The sequence below is a fragment of the Peromyscus maniculatus genome, chromosome 5 (genome assembly GCF_049852395.1).
Source record: "Peromyscus maniculatus bairdii isolate BWxNUB_F1_BW_parent chromosome 5, HU_Pman_BW_mat_3.1, whole genome shotgun sequence".
NCBI classification, from domain to species: domain Eukaryota; kingdom Metazoa; phylum Chordata; class Mammalia; order Rodentia; family Cricetidae; genus Peromyscus; species Peromyscus maniculatus.
This window is the reverse complement of record NC_134856.1, coordinates 129,812,512-129,835,780: the sequence shown is the minus strand read 5'-3', so window position 1 is coordinate 129,835,780 and position 23,269 is coordinate 129,812,512.

Here is a 23,269-nt window from a genome sequence, read left to right as displayed (position 1 = left end):
CCATCCCCTCAGGGAGCCCTTTCTCCGGGGAGGCCACAGACAGCTCTCATCTAGACCATGGCCATCATCTAAACTATTTTTTCTTCTTATTGATGAATACCTTTGTGTGATGAGTCTCTCTCCCAGCCCCAGCCCCTAACTGCTCCGCTTCCTGTAAGTGAGGAATCTAAAGCTGAGCTGTGATAAGCCAGTGAGCGTTGTCATTACTCGTTATGCGTGGAAGTCTATTTGCAGAATAGTGGTGTGTGTGTGTGTGTGTGTGTGTGTGTGTGTGTGTGTGTGTGTGTGTGTCCCCGTGTCCACATGTGCCGATGTGCCTGTGCGTCCACTCATTGAGGCCACAGAATTCCTGTGTCCTGCTCTATCACTGTCTGTCTTATTTCTTTGATATAGGGCTTCTCAGTGAAACTGAACTAAGCTGGCAGCCAGCCCACCCTCTGGGCTATAAGCAAGTGTAACCAGATTTCACATGGATGCCATGGGTCTGAAATCAGGTCCTCATGTTTGCGCAGCAAGCGCTCTTATGCACTATCTATCTCTCCAGCCCATAGGACAGTTTCATGAATGGATTTGTTGGGCCCAAGGGTATGTGCATCTATAAATTTTTAAATTAAAAACCAGCTTTATTTAGATATAATCTGCATATAACACACTTGCTATTTTAAGTGTACAGGGTGATGAGTTTTGGCAAATGTATGCAGCTCTATGGCCACCACAGCAATCACCCGTTCCCACCCAGAGTTCCCCTGTGACCTCAGCAGTTCACTTCCTTCCGCCCTCTCCTACTCGGACAAATACTAATTAATGGTCTGCATTTCCATTGTGGCCCCTTCAGATTCCCATACAAGCGCAGCAGAGAATGTAATGAATTCTTTCATGCCTGGATCATGCCATTCATCCATGTTGCTATATGCATAACATGTCACAGTGATTTCCTCTTTATTATTAGGTAGTATTCTCTCTAGAGCTACTCCACATGTGATGGTTACTTGATTGTTTCTAGTTTGGGTGCTATTAACAATAATGCTGCTATGAATCCTCAAGTCTTCAGTCTTTACATTTTAATTTTCCCTAAGTGTATACCTAGGAGTGGAATGTCTAGATCACATGCTAAGTGGATACTTAAATTTATAAGGAACTGCCATACCGTCTTCTAAAGTAATATTTTCATCTTGCATTACAACTAACAACCAGCATCCCATTTCTTCTGCATCCTTGCCAACTCTTTGTACAAATGGGCCTTTAAATTACAGTTGTTGGGGGGGGTCTGTAAAGGGTTTTCTTGGGGCTTAAATGTACACTTCATTGATGACTGCTAATACTATAGCTCATTTATGTGTTTGCTGGCTATTTGTATACATTCACTGGTTAGATGCCTGTTTAAATCTTTTGTCTTTTTGAATTTATGTGTATGTGTGGTGCTGGACATTGAACCTATGTTAGCTATGAACTCATCGCTACGCTCTACCTACAGCCAATATTCATTTCCTCCCTCCCTGACTCCCTCCCATCCTTTTCTGAGACAGGGTCTCATTATTTATCCCTGGCATGTAGCCCAGGCTGGCCTCACTGAGATCCGCCTGCCTCTGCCTTCAGAGCGCTGAGATTAAAGGTGTGCTCCACCACTATTAACCTCAATATTGATTTCTTTAGTTAGATCGCTTGTCTTAGTATTGAATTAAAAGAGATTTTGTATGCCCTACATGCAAGTCTTTTGTCCAAGCATGTATGTGTCTCACAGTATTCTCTGTGTCTTTCCTATTTATCATCAGTGACTTTTTTTTTTGTTTTATTTTTTAAGACAGTTTCCCTTTGGTACCTTAGGCTGGTCTCCAACTTGGGACCTTTCTAACCAACCTGTGACCTTTCTGCCCAACTGTTGTGGAGTATTCCTTTACACTGTGTAAAGATGTGTCACTGTGACTGGTTTAATAAAAAGTTAAATGGCCAATAGCCAGGCAGGAGGTATAGGTAGGACTTCTAGACAGAGGGCATTCTGGGAAGAGGAAAGACAGAGTCACCAGCCAGATGTGGAGTAACCAGGATGGACACAGTGGAGATGAGGTAAGGAGTGCGTGGAAGAACATAGATTAAAAACTACGGGTTAATCTAAGTTATAAGAGCTAGTCAGAAAAAAGCCTAAGCTAAGGCTGAGCTTTCATAATTAATAAGAAGTCTCTGTCATTATTGGGGAGCTGACGGTCCTGACAGAAAGTCCAACTACACCCAACTTGTGACCTTCCTATTCCTGCCTTCCAAGTCCTGGGGTCACAGACTTACGCCATTATGCATGACTTTGTCAGTACCTTTTGGTGGACAAATCTTTCTGCTTTTGAGGGAATGCTCCCCCAATTTCCCTCTGTTGCCAGGGCTGCTCCTATTCTTAGCTCTACCAGCAAAAGCAAGAAAATCTTGTTTCATAGTTTGTTAGGGCAGTCCCACACTGGTTCCAGGCTGTTGCCTGAGGTTGTATCTTTCATTAGCTCTTTCTTTCTTTTTTTATTTTTATTTTTCAAGACAGGGTTTCTCTGTGTAACAGTCATAGCTGTCCTGGAACTTGCTCTGTAGACCAGGCTGGCCTCGAATTCAAAGATCTGCCTGCCTCTGTCTCCCAAGAGCTGGAATTAAAGGCGTGCACCCCTACTGCCCAGCCTTCATTGGCTATTTCAAATAATGTTCCATTTATTTCTTTTACTGAGGTAGTATTGTTTTTTTTTTGTTTTCATCTATAAATCTATAACTTAGAAACTGATAAGGTTGGGGCCAGTGAAGCGGCTCATTAGGTGAAGGCATTGCTGAATTAGATTCGTGGGACTCACTTAGTAATGGAAAGAGAGAAATAATTCCTGCAAGTTGTCCTCTGACTGCAAGCAAGCATGTACACACACACACACACACACACACACACACACACACACACACACACACAAAACATAAATGAAATGTAATAAAAATAAAACAAAACTGATAAAGCCATTTTACAGAGATATCATCAATACTCCTACAGTCAAAGACAGACTTGTTTATTCCTTGTTACAGTACAGGAGTATACACACAATAAACCGTGCAGGCATCTGTGATGGTTAGCATTCATTGCCAGCTTGACAGGAAAAGGGCCTCTAGGGAGGCTTGTGGGAAATTCAATTTTTTTCTCTTTCTCTCCCTCCCTCCCTCTCCTCTTCCCTCCCTTTCTTCCTTGCTTTTTCGTTTTTTGAGATAGGTTCTCATGTTGTATCTCTGGCTGGCATGGTACTCACTTGGTGTACCAGGCTGGCCTCAAACTCCCAGAGATTTTCTGCCTCTGCCTCCTGAGTGCCGGGTTAAAAGCATGTGCCACTGTGCTTGGCTTTGTGAGGGATTAATTGTCTTCATTTTGTTCACGTATCTCCTGGACAGGGCGTAGTAAATGGAGGAATGGAGTTAGCCCTAGTTTTGTGTCCATCTTTCTCCAGTTCTAATTGTATGTGACTAGTACTTGAAGCTCTTGTCCTCTGGCCTCCTACCATGATAGTCATACCTTGAACTGTGAGCCGAGAGAACCCTTCCCCTTTAAGTCACTTTGGTTAGAGTAGTTTATCACAGGAGGAAGAAAGAAATGAAGGCAGAGTCTCAGGACAGCAGAGGCTAGCGTAGCTCTGGAGGCAGAGCAGGTTGGAGGATGGATTTGGGATGGATTGCAGAATTTATGAACTGTGGAGATGTGGTAGTTTGAGTGTAATTGGCCCCTATAATCTCACAGGGAGTGGCACTATTAGGAGGTGTGGCTTTGTTGGAGTGGGTGTGGCCTTGTTGGAGGAAGTGTGTCACTGTGGGGGCAGGCTTTGGGGTTTTCCATGCTCAGGATACCACCTAGTGTTTCAGTCGACTTCCTGCTGCCTTCTGATCAAGATGTAGCCAGCACCACGTCTGCCTGCATGCTGCCATGCTCCCCATCATGATGATAATGGACTGAACCTCTGAAACTACAAGCAAGCCACCCCTTTAAATATAAATATTTTCTTTATGAGTTGCCATGGTCAAGGTGTCTCTTCATAGCAATAGAAACCCTAAGACAGGATGTAATAAATTGTGACCTTATCTTTAGGACATATGAGTTTTTGTGACATATTGCTCTGTTTGTGGTCTTAGAACTATTAAGTAAAACATTAGCTATTTGATTGGACTGCGTGCCTGCATTCAGCTTCAATAGACCAAACCAAAATGTACCCACTCATGCCAAAGTTCCAGTTCACCAGTCCAAAACCAAGTTGTTTACTTGACCTTTTGAGAAACCAGGAGAGACTTCATTGTGTGAATCTTTCTGGAATAAGCATTTCAACACCAATGAATGGAAGAGAGGGGATGTCAATGTGGAAGGAAGTCAGGATGCTCTTGAAAGGCTTCAGTCCTGGGTCCAGTTTGCATTTTCATTTTATACTCCAAATCCACAAGGTGGAGGCGATCAAGCAGCTGTGATTTTACAGACGCTACCTAGCAGTCAGCTTTTTGTTTTTGAAGCCATATGTTATAGTTGACAGGAGTAAGCATCCGTGGTGAATTGTGTTTTACCTATTTCTCTGTGTTGCTCTGTTCCAGGTAGCAAAGTGAAGTCATGTTTGGAAACAAGCAGGACAAGCAGTGCTCTAGTAAATCTAATAATTGGTCTTTTCTACCTTATTCTGCTTTCACGTGGTGGCGGCTCTCCGTCAGGCTGGCTTTATCAGCTGCTCTAAGTCTCAGAAGGAAAGTTACTGATATCAATCAACCACTTACTGTGTCACGCTGTTTCCTTGTTAAAGCTGCCTTAAAAACAACCGACAGTTCTGTTATGCCCGGCTTACCATGTCTCTATTTTTAGAAGAAATGCTACCAGATTCATGAATTGCAAATAAAGGCAAATTAGATTATTGGACTGCACCTATTTTGAAAATTTGTCTTTTGAAAGAATATATGGTCTAGCTAAGCAAATTTGTGTTTTTTGTTGCTGTTGGTTTTGTTTTTGTACTAAGAGGCTATGATGCAAGGTTTTAGTTTGATGCAGGTTGTTTGTCTTATAAATCAGGTTATATTTTACAAATGATGGTCTCCTTCTCCTTTTACCTTTTATCTTTTATGCCACTCTTGCGAATTTGGTACAGAAAATGCCGTTTATTGTGATAAATTAATATATCACAGCCGCAGTCCTAAAAGGCTGAGGCAGGAAGATCACAAATTCAAGTCCAGTCTGTGCTACACACCAGAAACCTGCCTCAAAAACCAAATGAGCAGTAACAAATGAGGCAGTGTGATAAATAAAAGGAAGGTATAAAGGCTAAAACAGGGGCTGGGGCTGTGTTTGCTACAGTGCTGACTTTTCACAGGGCTCAAGGGACAACTAAATGCAGGATGAAAGAGTGGCGTCTCTGCCTTATTTTTCCATCTCTCTCTTTTGTCATAAACTTTGGGTCAGATTCCTGCTCAACTGTGCATGTGGACATGCTAATTAAAGAACATTCAACTAAAGCTGAGTGCCCTCCTCCTTCAAGAAATCTTCAAGGGTTAGGATGCCAAGGCCTTTGCATATGGCTCTTCAGTTTCCCTAGCAGCGTTTGGTGAAATTTCCCCATTGAATGGTCTTTGTATCCTTGATGAAAATCAGGTCTCTCTCTCTCTCTCTCTCTCTCTCTCTCTCTCTCTCTCTCTCTCTCTCTCTCTCTCTGTGTGTGTGTGTGTGTATTGGGGGGCAGGTAATTCTGGGATTGTTATGTTCTAATAATCTATATAACTGTTCCTATGCCAGTATCATAATTTAATTACTATAGTTTATAACAAACTTCAAAGTCATGAAGTTCTCTCTAACTTTATTCTTTCTCAAGATATTTTGGTATTTCAGAGCCCCTTGTAATTCCTTAGGAATTTGAAGATAAGTATTTCTATTTCAACAAAAAGCGAATTTGGAATTTTGATGAGGATTTTATTATCTATGGTTTACTTTGGGTACTCGACTTTTTTGTGTGTGGTGATTTGGGGTTCAAACGCAGGATTGTGTGCATGCCAGCCAAGTGCTATTCCCACCATTGTGTATGATGTCTGTCGGCCACAAGTGGAACCTTTCAACATGAAGTTTCCTTCTATTCCCAGTTTGTTGTCTTCAGCTCTTATCATGAAGGGTGTTGGGTTTTGCCAAATATTTTTTCTCATGTTAACTGAAATGATCTTCTTTGTTCTTCATTCTATTAATGGGACCCGTTACTCTGGCTGATTCTCTCTCTCTCTCTCTCATTTTTGTTTTGAGACCGGGTTTCTCTATGTAGCCCTGGCTGTTGTGGAACTCACTCTGTAGACCAGGCTGGCAGGAATCTGCCTGCCTCTACCTCCTGAGTGCTGGGACTAAAGGCCTGTGCCACCACCACACAGCTTTTGGCTGACTTTTTTACGTGAAAGGCCTTTGCATTCTTAATGATAAATCTCAATTATCAGGAATGATCATCTGAATATGTCGGTAAGTTCAGTTTCCAACTGTGTTGTTGAGGATCTTTGCATCAATATTCATAAGAAAACTCACTGGAATTTATTTCTTCTGATGAATTTTTCTGGCTTTGCAGTCAGGGTGATGTGATGAGCATCCTCCGAGTGAAGGGAACCTCCAGAAGACTGTCTTTAGATCTCATTTGCTCCACAGCTGACTTGGCCTCTGTTTGCTGACCTTCACATCAGAATTCCAGGACGACGCCATTCTCCCTGCTTGGTCTCAAACCTGCCAGCATTGCTGTAGGTTTCAGACTTCACAGCCTCTGTACTGTGACAGGCAGTTCCTTATAGTGTCTATTGGCTTTGTTTCTCTGGGGAACTCTGACTAACACAATATGGCACATGAACTTTAGCTCTATAATATTATTAATATTGTTACTAGATAACTAGTAGAACCAAGAAATAGACTGATCCACAATTATAGATAGATGCTTCAACACCCATTTCTCAATTTATAGAAAATTAGCCAAAAATATAATTGTATAACAGCATTAACCAACAACATCAAATAATCATTTATAGAGCATTCTACCCAAGAACAGCATAGCATATACTCTTTAGAATTTTATTTATTTTATTTTATGTATATAATTGTTTTGCCTGTATGTATATATGAGTACCAACCACACTCATCCTGATGTTCACAGAGGTCAGAAGAGTGGTTGGATCCTCTGAAACTAAAATCATGGGTGGTTGTGAGCTGTCATTTGGGTGCCAGGACTCAGACTCAGGTCTTCTGCAAGATCAGCAAATTATCTGAACTTCTGAGTCATCTATCTAGGCCCTAAAAATTTTAAATTTTTTAAAATTTATTTTGTGAGTAGGTACATGCATGTGGCAGTCAGAGGACACTTTTCAGGATTCCATTCTCTCCTTCCACCATGTGGATCCTGGGGATTGAATTCAGGCTTGGCAGAAGTGCTTTTACTATTGAGCCATCTTGTTGGCCCATATTAAAAATGTTAATATTGGCAGGCCACATTTTAGGACATAGTTTGTCCTAAGTCTTACCACAGCTTCAGCCATTCGAATGGAAATAGGGAGTATGTTCACACATTGTTGGATCACAGCGACAGAGCGTGGGCATCATGGGCAGACAATACAGCAGCCTAGATGGAAAGCCCAGTGAAGGATCTGAGCATCACGAGAGGGGCATTTCAGGTTGGAGAGGATGGTGCAGGAAATAGGCATTGGTTAAAAACAAAAGGATTAATATCAAGGCTAATTTGGGAGCCTGGTTTCTCAATGTTCAGGAGAAAGTTACAGCTAAAGAGTAGGAAAATTATAAGGTAGACATAGAAACCATATATATGTGTGCATGCATAGATCTACACATACCTATCCTCTGGCTCCACTCTCTATCATCTGAGGGCAGCAAAATTTTGATAGAAATGAGCACATCTGGCACTCAGATCTTTACTTCTGGGTATCATTCTTTACTAAAGAGAACTAGGGCTTTTTAACTGTATAAAAATAAATTCAAAATTGCCAAAAGGCAAAGGATGCTCCAAAGATGATGGAAGTATGTCAAGAGAACACAGAAACCAGCTTGAAGATGGTACCTCTGGCCAAACCCAGGATAATTTGAGTTTCAAATAGATAATAATAGGCGAGATAGCTTATACCTGTAATCCTAGCACTTGGGAGATGGAGGCAGGAGGATTACCATGGGTTCAAAGCCAGTCTGAGTTATATAGGCTTCAGGCTGGCCTGAGCTAGAGAATGCAACCCTATCTCAAAAATAAAACAAGTTTGGGCTGCTTCTGCACAATGGTAGGTAGAGAGTTCTCTGAGGCATTTGCTGCCAGAACTAGCTGGTAAGGCTATATGCTGAAGACACCAAATGCTGAGGTCACAGGACATGGAGAAATCAGGCAGGAGCTGGGATGGAAGCTTGCTCTCTGCTGGCTTGCTCACAATGTGCCAGAGGGTGCTGTGCAGGCTGCTGGGGTAGAATTGTCATCCAAACTCTTGCTCAGATGTGGGCCCTGCATGATACATCACTGATCAGCCAGGTAATAGTGGCAAGTCAGTAATGGGGGAACTAAATGTCTTCTGATAGAATTTGAGGCTCTCTCCACACGAGGAAGTTGAAATCTAGTACTGAGCATCTGGTTAAAAACCCATGTCTAGGGCTGGAGAGATGGCTCAGCCGTTAAAGGCTAGGCTCACAACCAAAAAACCCATGTCTAGAGAGGTCATAGGCCCTTGTGGGGACGCTACTGCTAAATAGCATGTGCCCATAAATATCTAAATAATTAGTTTATACTTGTAGATTAGTGCTATCATCAGCTTTGATCGGAGAGGCTCCTTTTTGCTGTGGCCCACAGTAACTGAAGAGAATAAGGGACTGTTGAATTTTCATCTATAAATAGGACTCCTGTATCACACTGTCTATGCCCCAGAGAACACTGTAGAAGACAGGGCAGAAAGGATTTAAGAGCTGGAGGAAACACCACAGTGAGGCGGACATTGCTATTACTCTCTTGATCTCATATAGCAATTGTGATGACTGATCTAAGGCCTGTGTAAGATTGGGCCTATCAATATATTTTCATGATGGTGTTCTGATGTGGACATAGAGGCAGATTGGAGGGGGGCGACTCAAAAGGCCTTACCCTTTCCTGTGGATATATAGGCAGTTAATAGTTGCTGGAGGAGAAAGAGGCATTTTCTTCAGTGCTCTGCCACTGGCAAGCCATGCTCTTGCAAATAATCCCTTGGGACCCTGTAAGCAACCATGATGAAACTCACCAGATCATTATCATCAGAATGAATAAATTAAAGACACAAAAGTAGAAGTGGGAATAGGTATGAAGAGGAAGGAGATTATCAGGAGTAGAGAGGGATCAGGAGAAGGTAATGGGGGTGAAAATGGTAAAAATATATTATATGTGCATAAAATGTCATAAACTCATTGATATGTATAGTTAACATATGCAAATAAAATTTTAAAATAAAAAAATGTAATGGGTAATTAAATTACAAATAGGCAAACATGACTGTCTTAGTTAGGGTTTCTATTGTTGTGAAGAGACACCATGACCATGGCAACTCTTACAAAGAAAACATTTCATTGGGGTGGCTCACTTACTGTTCAGAGGTTCAGTCCATTATCATCATGGTGGAACATGGCAGCACGTAGGCAGACATGGTGCTAGAGAAGTAGTTGAGAATCCTACATCTTTTAGGAAGTAGTCTGTGACATTGGGTGGTATCTTGAGCATAGGAAACCTCAAAGCCTGCCCCCCACAGTGACACACTTCCTCCAACAAGGCCACACCTTCTCCAACAAAGCCACACCTCCTAATAGTGCCACTCCCTATGAGCTTATGGGGCCAATTCCATTCACACTACCACAATGACTTCAGATAATCAATAGTAAATGAATCAAAAGTTAACGGGGAATGAAGTATATACCTACTTCCAAAGCACTTCCTCATAAAATACTCTAAGGTTCATAGAGTAACCTCACAGTAAGGAGGTCTGTCAGATACTATCCCATGTAGCAATCAGCATGAATATCACCAATTATAGAATAAATCAAAGTGAAGCACAAAATAACAAGCATAATGAAGACAGAGATTCCCTTTATATTTAAAGATGTCTAACTTGGAGGCATTCACTGGGAGTTCACCAGCTGAGCAGAACAGGAAACAGGGAAGCTAACTGAAGACTCTCAGCACTTTCTGCTCTCCTCCAGATCCAATCTCCCAGCCTTGCCCTAGCACTGCAGCAGAACATCAGATGCAGTCTTCCTTCTGCTGTCCACATCTCCTGTCAATCCCACACATCATCCCTCCTAACTTCCTCCTCCCACTCAGTCACTGTATCCCAGCACCCAGCTCCAGCTGGCAACCCCTGCTAAACCACAGGCCACATCTGCTAGAAAACCAGGTAGGCTGCCCACAGATCTCCTCTTTTTCTGTTCCCCCAAATCCAATCCCCCAGTCTCATCCCTGCTCTGTAGCAGGAATCCTGCTGTGGTCTCTCTTTCCTCCCTGACGCCATCACCAAGGGACCATAATGACCCTCTCCTCCAACCTTCCTTCCCTCAACTCATCTCAGTATCTCAGCCTCCAACATCAGCAGGCATTCCCTGTGAACACACATCTGAGCAGGCCAGGAAAACACGCAACACACAGCTATCACACACTCTGAAAATCCAAAGAAGCAGAAACCAAGTAACAAAACATCCATCCAACAAAGACAAGTCCGGAAAACAGCACCTAGATTTATAATCATCCCAAACTCAGATGCCTATATGCCAGCATAAAATCAGGAGCATCTAGGGCAATGTTTCCACTAGAGCCCAGCTATCCTACCACAACAGGCCATGAATATTCAAACATAGGTGAAGCATAAGAAAAAGACCTTAAAACCAACTATGTGAAGATGATAGAGGTCCTCAAAGAGGAAATGAATAAATCCCTAAACAAAAAATTGGAGGAAATGAATAAATCCCTTAAAGAAATCCAAGAAAGCACAAACAATTAAAGGAAGTGAATAAAACTGTTCAAGTCCTAAAGATGGAAGTAGAATCAAATAAAGAAAACACAGACAGAGAATTCTGGAAATGAAAAATTTGGGAATTTGAACAGGAACTACAGAGGCAAGCTTCACCAGCAGAATGCAAGAGATGGGAGAGAGAAACTCAGGCATTGAAGATACAATAGAAGAAATGGATACATTGGTCAAAGAAAATATTAAATATAGAAAACTTACACAAAACATCCAGGAAATCTGGGACACTATGAAAAGACTAAGCCTAAGAATAATAGAAATATCGGAAGGAGAAGAATCTCAGTGCAAAGGCCTAGAAAATATTTTCAACAAAATCATAGGAGAAAAATTTCCTAACCTAAAGAAGGAGATGCCTATCAAGGTACAAGAAGCATACAGAACACCAAATAGACTCGAGAAGAGGGTCCCATTGTCACATAATAATCAAAACATTAAACTTACTGAACAAAGAAAGAATATTAGCTGCAAGGGAAAAAGACCAAGTAACATATAAAGGCAGACCTGACTTTTCAGCGGAGACTCTAAAAGCCAGAAGGGCCTGGACAGATGTGCTACAGACGCTAAGAGACCACAGATGCCAACCCAAACTACCATACCATGCAAAAACTGTTACTCACCGTAGATGGAGAAAACAAGATATTCCATGATGACGTCAAATTTAAACAATATCTTTCTACAAAGCCAGCCCTACAGAAGGTGCCAGAAGGAAAACTCCAGCCTTAGAAGGTTAGCTACACTCATGACAACACAGGAAATAAACAATCTCACACCAGCAAAATCAAAAGAAAGGAAACACACACACACACACCAGTAGCAGCAGCAACACCACCACTACCACCAAAATAACAGGAATCAACACTCATTGGTCATTGATATCTCTCAATATCAATGATCCCAATCTCCCAATAAAAAGACACAGAATAACAGAATGGATATGAAAACAGGATCCATCCTTCTGCAGCATCTAAGAAATACACCTCAACATCAAGGATAGACATTATCTAAGGGTAAAGCATTGGAAAAAGATATTCCAAGCAAATGGATCTAAGAAGCAAGTTGGTGTAGCTACTTTCATATCTAACAAAATAGACTTCAAACCCAAACTAATCAAAAAAGACAGGGAAGGACACTACATACTCAAAGGAAAAATCCACCAAGATGCCATTTCAGTTCTTAACACCTATGCCCCAAACACAAGGGCACCCGAGTTTGTAAAAGAAACAATATTACATCTTAAATAACATATAGACCCTCACATTCTGATAGTAGGAGACTTCAATAACCCACTCTCACCAATGGACAGGTCATCCAGATGAAAACTAAACAGAGAAATACTGTAGTTAACTGACATTATAAACCAATGGACCTAATAGACAGTTACAGAACATTTAACCCCCAAACAAAAGAATATACCTTCTTTTCTGCACCTCATGGAACTTTCTTCAAAATTGACCACATACTTGGACACAAAGTAAGTCTCAACAGACACAAGAAATTTGGAATAACACCCTACATCCTAGCAGACCACTATAAATTAAAGCTAGGTATCATCAACAACAGAAAAATAGAAAGCTTACAAACTCATGAAAACTGAACAACCCTTTACTGAATGAAAATGGGTCAAGACAGAAATAAAGAAAGAAACTAAAGACTTTCTAGAATTCAATGGAAATGAATGCACAACATACCCAAATGTATGGGACACAATAAAAGTGGTACTAAGAGGAAAGTTCATAGCACTAAGTGCCTACATAAAAAATTTGGAGAAATCTCAAACTAGCAACTTTCCCCCGCCCCCAAGACAAGGTTTCTCTATGTAGCCCTGACTGTCCTGGAACTCGCTCTGTAAACCAGGCTGGCCTGAAGCTCACAGAGATCCCTGTTGAGATTAAAGGTATGCACCATCATCATTTGGCTTCATACTAGCAATTTAACAGCATACCTGAAAGCTCTAAAACAAAAAGAAGTAATCACACCCAAGAGGAGTAGCCAGCAAGAAATATTCAAACTCAGGGCTGAAATCAATAAAATAGAAAAATAAAAAAAAAGAGAGAGAGGACAATACAAAGAATCAATGAAACACAGAGTTGGTCCTTTGAGAAAACCAACGAGATAGAAAAACCCTTATCCAAACTAACTAAAAGGTAAGAGAATATGAACAAAAATCAGAAATGAAAAGGAGGATATAACAACAGAGAGGAAATCCAGAGAATTATAAGAACATACTTTAAAAACCTATACTCTAGCCGGGCGTTGGTGGCGCACGCCTTTAATCCCAGCACTCGGGAGGCAGAGGCAGGCGGATCTCTGTGAGTTCGAGGCCAGCCTGGGCTACCAAGTGAGCTCCAGGAAAGGCGCAAAGCTACACAGAGAAACCCTGTCTCGAAAAACCAAAAAAAAAAAAAAAAAAAAAAAAAAAAAACCTATACTCTAGCCTCTAGCCAGGCGGTGGTGGCGCATGCCTTTAATCCCAGCACTCGGGAGGCAGAGCCAGGCAGATCTCTGTGAGTTCGAGGCAAGCCTGGGCTACCAACCGAGTTCCAGGAAAGGCGCAAAGCTACACAGAGAAACCCTGTCTCGAAAAAAAACCAAAAAAACAAAACAAAACAAAACAAAACAAACAAACAAACAAAAACCTATACTCCACCAAATTGGAAAATCTAAAAGAAATGGACAATTTTCTCTATAGGTACCACTTACCAAAGTTAAATCAAGATCAGATAAACAATTTAAATAGACTTATAACTTCTAGTGAAATAGAAGCTGTCATTAAAAGTCTCCCAACCAAAATAAGCCCAGGACCAGATGGTTTTAGTGCAGAATTCTACCAGACTTCAAAGAAGAGTTAATGCCAATACTCCTCAAATTATTCCACAAAATAGAAACAAAAAGAACATTGCCAAATTCATTTTATGAGGTAACCGTTAGTTACCCTGATACCCAAACCACATAAAAACTCAACAAAGAAAGATATAGACCAATTTCCTTTATGAACATAGATGCAAAAGTACTCAATAAAATACTTGCAAACTGAATCCAAGAATACATCAAAAAGATCATCCACTATAATCCACATCTTACCTCTAGGACTCCTCAGCCTGAAAAGGCTTTCTAGCTGAAAGGCCTCTAGCCAAAAGGAGATTCCTCAACTGAAAGCATTTCCAGCCGGAAAGCTGTAGTTCCTGTCTCCTCACGCCTTATATACCTTTCTCTGCCTAGGCATCACTTCCTTCCTAGTGCTGGGATTAAAGGCGTGTGATTCCCAAGTACTGGGATTGAAGGTGTGTGTCACCACTGCCTGGTTCTGTTTCTCTCTCATACACTGAGTCAATCACATGTAGTCCAGGATGGCTTTGAACTCACAGAGATCCAGACAGATCTCTGCCTCCCCAGTGCTAAGTTTAAAGGTGTGTGCCACCACTGCATGGCCTCTATGTTTAATCTAGTGGATGTTCTGTCTTCTGATCTTCAATCAAATTTTATTAGGGTATACAATATATCACCACAATATGGAGCTGCTCAAACTGGATATCTGCATGTAGAACAGATACAAATAGAGCCATATTTATCATCCTGCACAAAACTCAAGTCCAAGTGGATCAAAGACCTAAACATATAATCAGATACACTGAACTTGATAGAAGAGAAAGTAGGGAATAACCTTGAATGCATTGGCTCAGGAAACAACTTTCTGAACAGAACACTTAGTGCAGGCACTAAGACCAATAATTACTAAATGGGACCACATGAAACTGAAAAGCTATAAGGCACAGGACAATGTCAACTGGACAAAGCAGCAGCCTATGGATTTATGGAATGGATTTATGGAATAATTTCACCAACTCCACATCAGTTAGAGGGCTAATATCCAAATATATAAAGAACTTGAGAAACTGATATAAAAAAAAACCAAATAATCCAATTGAAAAATAAGGCACAGATCTAAACAGAGAACTTTCAATAGAAGAAACTCAAATGGCTGAGAAACACAGAAATGTTCAACATCCTTAGCTGTTAGGGAAATGCAAATCAAAACTACTTTGAGATTCCATATTACACCAGTCAGAATGACTAAGATCAATAACACAAGTGACAGCTCATACTGGCCGGGATGTGGAGCAAGGGGACTCCATTGCTGGTGGTAGCGCAAACTTGTACAACACCATGGAAATCAATACGGTGGTTCCTCAGAAACTCTGGAATTGATCTACCTCAAGAGCCACTTATACCACTCTTGGGCATCCCAAAGGATGCTCCATCTTACCTCAAGGACACGTGCTCAGTCATGTTCATTTCAGTTTTATTCATAATAGCCAGAAATTGGAGACAACCTAGATGTCCCTCAACAGAATAATGGATACTGTTTTACGCCGGGAGCCGAAGGCTTTGTCTTCTTCTGTAGGAACAACGACGCCATCATTTTATGGGTCTTCAAAGCAGTTGCAAAGAGATGCCCAGATGGAAGAGAGAGGCCCAAACCATTGGAGGGAATTCATAACAAAAAGTAACTTGCTAAAGACCTGACTCTTTCTCATTTCAAAAGTGACTGCCAATGCATAGAGATGCCAGCTGCCTATAAAGTTCCTAGAGCTGCTGGGAGAATGAGTGGACAGTGGCACAAGGTTTTGCTGGCATATAAGAATTGGATGTTGTGAACATCCAGAAAAGGCAGACAAAAGAAGAAAATGTACAGTATTGACTAGGGGGTTTTGAGATGAGGTCTTTACATAGCCCTGGCCTTGAACTCAACCATCTTGCCTCCCAAGTGCTGGGGATTTTGTGCCAATAAGGCCAACTATGATACTAATTTTTATTAATGGATAGAACATGAGATCACGGCTTCTTAAAAAGGGTTGTTGAATTTCATATAAGTGAAAATATTCATTCTTTAATTTTATTGGATTTAAGATGTGGATGGAATTAAAGCTGTGTGGAAGTTTGCAATGATTCATGAGAATCTAGTAGGATTATGGCAATCTGTCTAGTGAACAGAATTCAGTGTAAATGGGACAGCATCTGGTTTGGCCTGGACAGTTGAGCCTTGTATGTTAATAGATTGTCTTGCAAATACATATATGACAGCAGTGTAAAACATCGGTTTGACAATTTTGTGACTGTAAAATTTGTTACAAGCTACATTTCCTTATCCAGCAGGGCTTACTGTGAATGTTGCAATAAACAAACGTTCAGTTGCACCAACAGAAAAAAAAAAGAAGAATGGATAAAAAACATGTGGTAATTTACACAATGAAATATTAGTCAGCTATTTTAAAAAAATGACATCAGGAAATCTGCAGGCAAATGGATGGGACTAGAAAAAAAAAAACCATCCTGAGTGAACTAACACAGATCCAGAAAGATGAATATGGTATGTACTCACTTATAAGTGGATATTAGTCATTAATTAAATGATAACCAAGATACAATTTGTAGAGAGGTTAGGTAAAGAGGAGAGGTCTAGGTGGGAACATGTGGGTCTCCCTGAGAGGAGAAAATAGAATAGATTTTATGGGTTGACTGGGGTTTGGTGGGGATAGAAAGAAGGATCAGGTGAGGGGTAATGGGAGAGAGGGAGAGAGTCTGGGAGAGATGACTGGAATTGGGTATTTTTGAGGGGAGGTGTGGAAACCTTGTGCAGTAGAAACCTCCTGGAATTTGTGAAGGTGATCCTGAGGAGGGCTTGTAGTAATGGGGCGTAGGGAATCTCAACAGGCCATCTCCTTTTGCTAGGCGAGACTTCCAGCACTTGGACTGGGTTGCATTCAATTGAGTGGTTGGCTAAGGGGGCCCCATGGAAATCTCCAAACAACCTAGGCTGTTGCTAAGACAAATACTTGCTCTCTGAAAACTGACAGTGAGGCCCTTTTGCTGAGGACAACACCCATTCAATTCATTGAACCTGGAGAAGTTGAGCTGGTGACTACATGGAGCCTTCACCCCTACATTCTGTTCTCTTTGATGAAGGAAGGTACTCTGCAGGCTACCAAAAAAGAAATGTGGACATCACTCAGCCACAAAACCTTTGACCTACAGATGAGAACAAATGCAGAGACCCACAGCCAGACAATACATAGAGTCTAAATGGGAGGTCTCTATCAAATCCCTCTCTTCAGAGCTCAGGGATTTGCTGTGGATGACTGATTGATAAATAAAACACTGACTGGCCAGCAGCCAGGCAGGAATTATAGGCAGGACTAACAGAGAGGAGAATTGAGAGAACAGGAAGGCATGGAGAGAGAAGCTGCCAGTCACTGCCATGAGAAGATGTTAAGATACCGGTAAGCCATGAGCCACGTGGCAACTTATAGATTAATAAAAATGGGTTGATTTAAGATATCAGTTAGCAAGAAGCCACAGCTATGGCCATACAGTTTATAAGAAATATAAGTCTCTGTGTGCTTACTTGGTTGGGTCTGAGCAGCTGTGGGACTGGTGGGTGAGAGAGATTTCTGGGAAGTGGAAGGCTGAGGCAGGAGACGCTGCCAGCCGCCACCATAAATATCAACATGTAAAATACTGGTAAGCCATGAGCCATGTGGCAAGGTATAGATTTATAGAAGTGGGTTAACTTAAGATGTAAGAACTAGATAGCTAGAAGCCTGAGCCATTAGGCCAAACAGTTTAAATAATATAAGAGTCTGTGTGTTTATTTTATAAGTGGGCTGTGGGACTGTCGGGGCTTGGTGGGAGATGGAGAGAAACTCTCTCTCCAGCTATAGGGATTCCCAAGAGGAGATGGAAAGATTGTAAGAGCCAGAGGGGATGGAGGATACCAGGAGAACAAGACTCTCTGAATCAATAAAGCAAGGTGAAGATGAGCTCACAGAGACAGAAGTAGCAAGCACAGGGTCTACGTGGGTCTGCACCAAGTCCTCTGTTTATATATCATAGCTGTTAGCTTAGTATTTTTATGGGACTCCTGAACGTAAGAACAAGTGGGTCTCTGACTCTTGTGCCTGCTCTTGGGACTCTTTTCCTCCTGATGGGTTGCAGTGTTCAACTTCAATATGATAGTTTTTGCTTCATCTTATGTAATATTTTGTCATGTTTTGTTCTTATCTCTTGGGAGTCTATTCTTTTCTAATGAGAGACAGAAAGGGAGCAGACCTGGAGGGGAGGGGAGGTGAGAAAGAACTGGGAGGAGTGGAGGGAGGGGAAACTATAATCAGGATATACACGAGAAAAGAATCTTCTATTTTCAATAAAAGGAAAAAAAATGTCTAACTTGTGTATAATCCCGAAGAAACCAGACAGGAGTGTGGTGGTCAGGGTGGAGCCCTGCCTAGAATCCCCCAGTGAGGGGCTGGGGGTATGGTCAGGGTGGAGCTCAATGGTTGAGTACATGGTTAGTATTCATGAGGCTCAGGTCATGACCTCGGTGTCACACACACACACACACACACACACACACACACACACACACACAGAGGAAAAAAATAGAACAAAGAAACAAGGCAAACATAAACCAAAAAATTCTATAAAATGTTCAGTTTGTTGTCCTCACTAGTGGTAAGGTCATGAATGTAAAAGAATCCAGAGATCATGACACAGTCCATTTCTTGGAGGTTAAGACAGTAAGTTCAAGGCTATCATGTGTAACAAGTCTTTCTTTGTTCAGCCATCCAGCTCCCAAATAATGATACGGAGACTTCTTATTAATCATGAAAGCTTGGCCTATAGCTTAGGCTTGTTCCTAACTAGTTCTTATAACTTAATTAACCCACATATATTAATCTATGTTCTATCACCTGGAGTTACCTCTTTTCCATCTTGTACCTCCTGTTTCCTCTCTGTGTCTCCTGGTGTCTCCCAAGTAATCCAAGTGCCTAGATTCCTCCTCCTCCACCTCCTCCTCCTCCTCTTTTCCCTCTCTCTCCCCAAAAATCCTACCTATCCTGTCCTAACTATTCGCAATTCAGCTCTTTATTAAACCAATCAGAAGGCACCTTGGCAAAGACATATCTTAGTATGCACAAATATTCTGCACCAATCATGGGCAAGACTTTGTCTCAAAAACAAACCAACAAAAGCAGAGCAAAAGACGGAAACAGCCTCGTACTGAGGTGGACTAAAGGAAGATGAAAACTACCTTTAGCCCATGATTTTAAATTTAATTAAATCTTAATAAAGGATCTTATTGGTACATTTTGTGAAACTTGAATAGGATGTGAAGATTTGCTAGTAATTAAAATTTATTGGTTTTGATGACTATAATGGTTACCTTTGCTTGTAGAAAGTTGTGGTAAAGTATTTCAGTGTGCTGTAAAGCTGGGCCTTTATCCCCCCTGAATGTTTATTAATTTTTGAGATGAGTATACACTATGGTACCCAGGCTGGTTTCAAACTTGTAGGTTCAGTGATTCTTTTGTCTTGGCCTCCCAAGTAGCTGAGACTTCTGCCATAAATTGTCAGCTTGGCTATTTTTTATGCTCATAACATTTTTCTTCAGGCATTTGATTATTTCAAAATTTAAAACACACAGGAAAACATTTTAATCCTTATTTTTAAAAATTATGTGTATGTGCGCATGTCTTTATGTATATGTATGCGAGTGCAGCTACCTGCAGAAGTGAGAAGAAGGTGTTGGATCTCCTGGAACTGCTGTGAAAGGCCTTTTTTGGAGCTTAGAGCCAAACTCCAGTCCTCTGCAGGAGTAAGTAGTACATGCATTTAGCATCTGAGCCATCTCTCCAGCCCTATCCCCTGTCCCATCCTATTGAAAACTGACTTTAAAACCAATGTAGAGGACTGGAGAGATGACTCAGCAGTTAAGAGCACTGGCTGCTTTTCAGAGGACCTGGGTTTGATTCTCAGCACCCACATAGTAGCTTAAACCTCCTATAAATTCAGTTCTAAGGGGATCCAACACCCTCTTCTGGCTTCCATGAGCACTGTATACACATAGTGCACAGACATACATGCAGGCAAAACATACACATAAAATCAAATAAAAAACCAACCTCAACAAATGCAGAAAAAGATACTTGAAAAAACCATTTTTTTTTTTGAGATGGGGTCTTATTCTGTGGTTCAGATTGGCCTTGAATTTAAGAAGATCCTCCTGCCTCTGACTCCCTAGTGCTTTGCTTTCTTCAGGATGGACTGTCTACACAAATTACTTGGCATTCTTTTGTTTAGGAAGTTTGCATGTTTTCTCACATTCATTTATTTATTTAATTTACACTAATATGGACTCACTGGTTATTTATACTTCAGGTTTTAACCCAATGCTCTGTTTTTGTTTGTTGGTTGGTTTTTCAGACAGGGCTTCTCTGTGCAGCCATGGCTGTCCTGGAACTTTCTCTGTGGACCAGGCTGACCTTGAACTCAGAGATCTGCCTGCCTCTGGCTCCCAGGTACTGGGATTAAAGGTGTGCACCAACAATGCCCAGCTGTTTTTTTCTTAAAAACATTGTTATAGACTTGACTGCTGTGAAATTTTCCAGTTTGTTTTTGGATCAGTTTGTTTTTGAACACTTCCTATCTGGCACTATGAGATAATCTAAGCTCACACATTTGAGCATCCTAACCCACGTGTACCAGATATCTATGTGTCTATATCCATCTGTATCTTTGTTAGAATAAACCGGAATGCATGTCGATATGTCTCATTATACTCTAGTAACACATCCTGTCTGCATCTTTCCTCCCTTGCTTATCAATAACCTTCTTCTTCATCAGTAAAACATATATTTTCTGCCAGCTGTCACATTATCAGCACACGGTCCAAGAATGGAGTCCTGTGAGGATTCTGGGTGCTTGTGAGAAAACTTGAAAGAAATAAGAATCTTGTGACCTCAGTTTCTTCAAAACATGGAATAGTTCCTGGACCATGCTTTTGTGTTCCTCCCAGGTGTAGCAGACAGGAGTGAGATTACTTCAGATTACTCATTCTTGCTTGCTGGTGCTATTCAATTAAATGTTTATATGCCTCTATGGAAAAACATGTTTTGCCACATGTGACTTGTCCTAGTGATTGTATACAGCTAGAACTCACGAGAACTTTACTCAGGTGACCTCTCTTAACCCTTGTGATAAACTGATGCTCTGAATAAAGTTGGCTTTGCATGAGACTGTAGCCCACCTCATTTAGTGGCTCCATTCTCCCAGGTCTCACTGCCTCTGGAGCATCATACATTTACTATTTTTCTGTCCCAGTATGCACACACCTGTGGGAACATTCGAACTGAAGGGCATTATAGCAATTTCAGGACAGAAACTTCTTAGGTTTCTTTAGAGACTGACAAGACAACTAGATTGTCTAGGACACCAGCTTCTGGAGGTGTCCTAGATCGGTGGGCAGACACCTGGGCTGCTCCGCTGGCTCCCAATTGCTGATCTCCATTCTGGGCTTACTCTCCTCATCTCTCTTCCTCTTTTTACGTGTGTGTGTGTGTGTGTGTGTGTGTGTGTGTGTGTGTGTGTGTGTGTACATACGTGTTTGCACACGTGCATGTGTGTGGAGGTCAGAGGCTGACATCGGGTGTCTTCTGTCACTCTCCATCATATAAATTGCATGGTGGCACACACCTTTAATCCTAGCACTTGGGAGGCAGTGACAGATGGATCTCCATTAGTTCAAGGCCAGCCTGGTCTACATAGTGAGTTCAGGGACAGTCAGAGGTACATAGACCCTGTCTCAAAATACAGAACAAAACAACAACAAAGATTGAAGCATCCAAATCCAGATCTTCATCGCTGAGTGCCATGCACATTACCCACTGAGCCCATCTCCCAGCCACGCCCCCAAGATGTTATTTATTTTTATTTAATGTATATCATTGTTTTGCCTGAATTATGTGTCCCATGTGCATGCAGTGTCTGCAGAGGCCAGAAGAGAGCATCTGGTCTCTTGAAATTGAAATAATAAACAGTAATGAGGTGCCATGTGGACGCTGAAAACTGAACCTGGATCCCCTGCAAGAGTCTCAAGTGCTCCTAACTGTTAGGCTATTTCTCCAGCTCCTCCCTATTTCTTAATATTATTTTTATTGATTTTTTCTTTTACCATAGCAATATATTCCTATTTTATTTGTGTGACATCTTTTAATTAAAAATTTGACATTCTAAGTTTTACCTTATTGAGTGTGGCATAGTTATGTGTTTTGGGCATTCTTGAGCTTTTAAAAATAAAATGAAGTTACTTATAAACAATTTGATCTTTTCTAGGCCTACTTTTGAACTTTCTTAACTGAAACAAGAAAGGCTCTGGGGCCCAGTTTGTCTCACTATTGAGGTGAATCCCTTTCCAGATATTATGTAAAATTATGAAGGTTTCATTGTTTTATAGGAAGAGGTATTATTCCTCACCCCCGCACCCCTTCTAACATTTTCCGGTGTTTTTCTCCTGGACAGTGTGACTTTGTGTCACGTGCTGTTGGTGTGTAGTGGATGCAGTCGGAAGAGGAGCCTCTGCACATCTCTGGCTCGCCGTTTCTTCGTCGTTTCAACTCAAGCTGCTTTACTTCCCCCAGGATTCTGGCTTCATCTCAAACTGCCCTCCGGGCCCTGCCTTCTCTGTTCTCCGACCAGGAAATATTCTCCACCAGGGAAGTTCACCGCACACTTCCTTTATTATCACAGTGCCGATTTTCCTTCACTGTTTCATGTGCGACGCTTTCACATCTATTGTTGAACACATTTTGTCCTTTTTAAAGCTGATTTATGTGGGAGACGGAATCTGGTCCCTATTATTTCAGCTATGTGTTACTTCACTTTAAGAAGCAAATAGGAAATAATTTGTATTTCATATCAAATTCCTAGAAATGCAATTCGAAATTCAGGTTCAAATTAAATTCAGTTCAACTCAAGTTCCTAGTGTTTTTGCAAAGATTTTATTGATTTCTGTTACAACCAATGAGTGGTTTTTGTATTAGTAAAATAATTTAAAACATTATAGCTTTAAATGTCTTCAAACTTAGTTTGTTCTTGTGTTCTTGTAATCATTAAAAAAAATTAGAATTATTTTCAAGAAACAACCTCTTCAGCATTTTTGGCATTTCAAAAAGTAAATCCATACAGGCTGCAGTTTAAAACACAAGATGTCATTTAAAACGGACGTGTAAAAAAATGGTGAGTCGGCAGGATGAAGGCATCTAGATAACACATCCTTTTAAAAATTGATTAATGGGCCTCCTTAAGTACCTGAAGGTTACTTCAGTTTGGCTTTTCTGATTTTTCAGTTTCTCCAAGATCCTACTGGGTCGTCCTGCAGCCAGGGAAAGAGTCCTGCGGTGGTAGCGACCCCTCCAGTAGT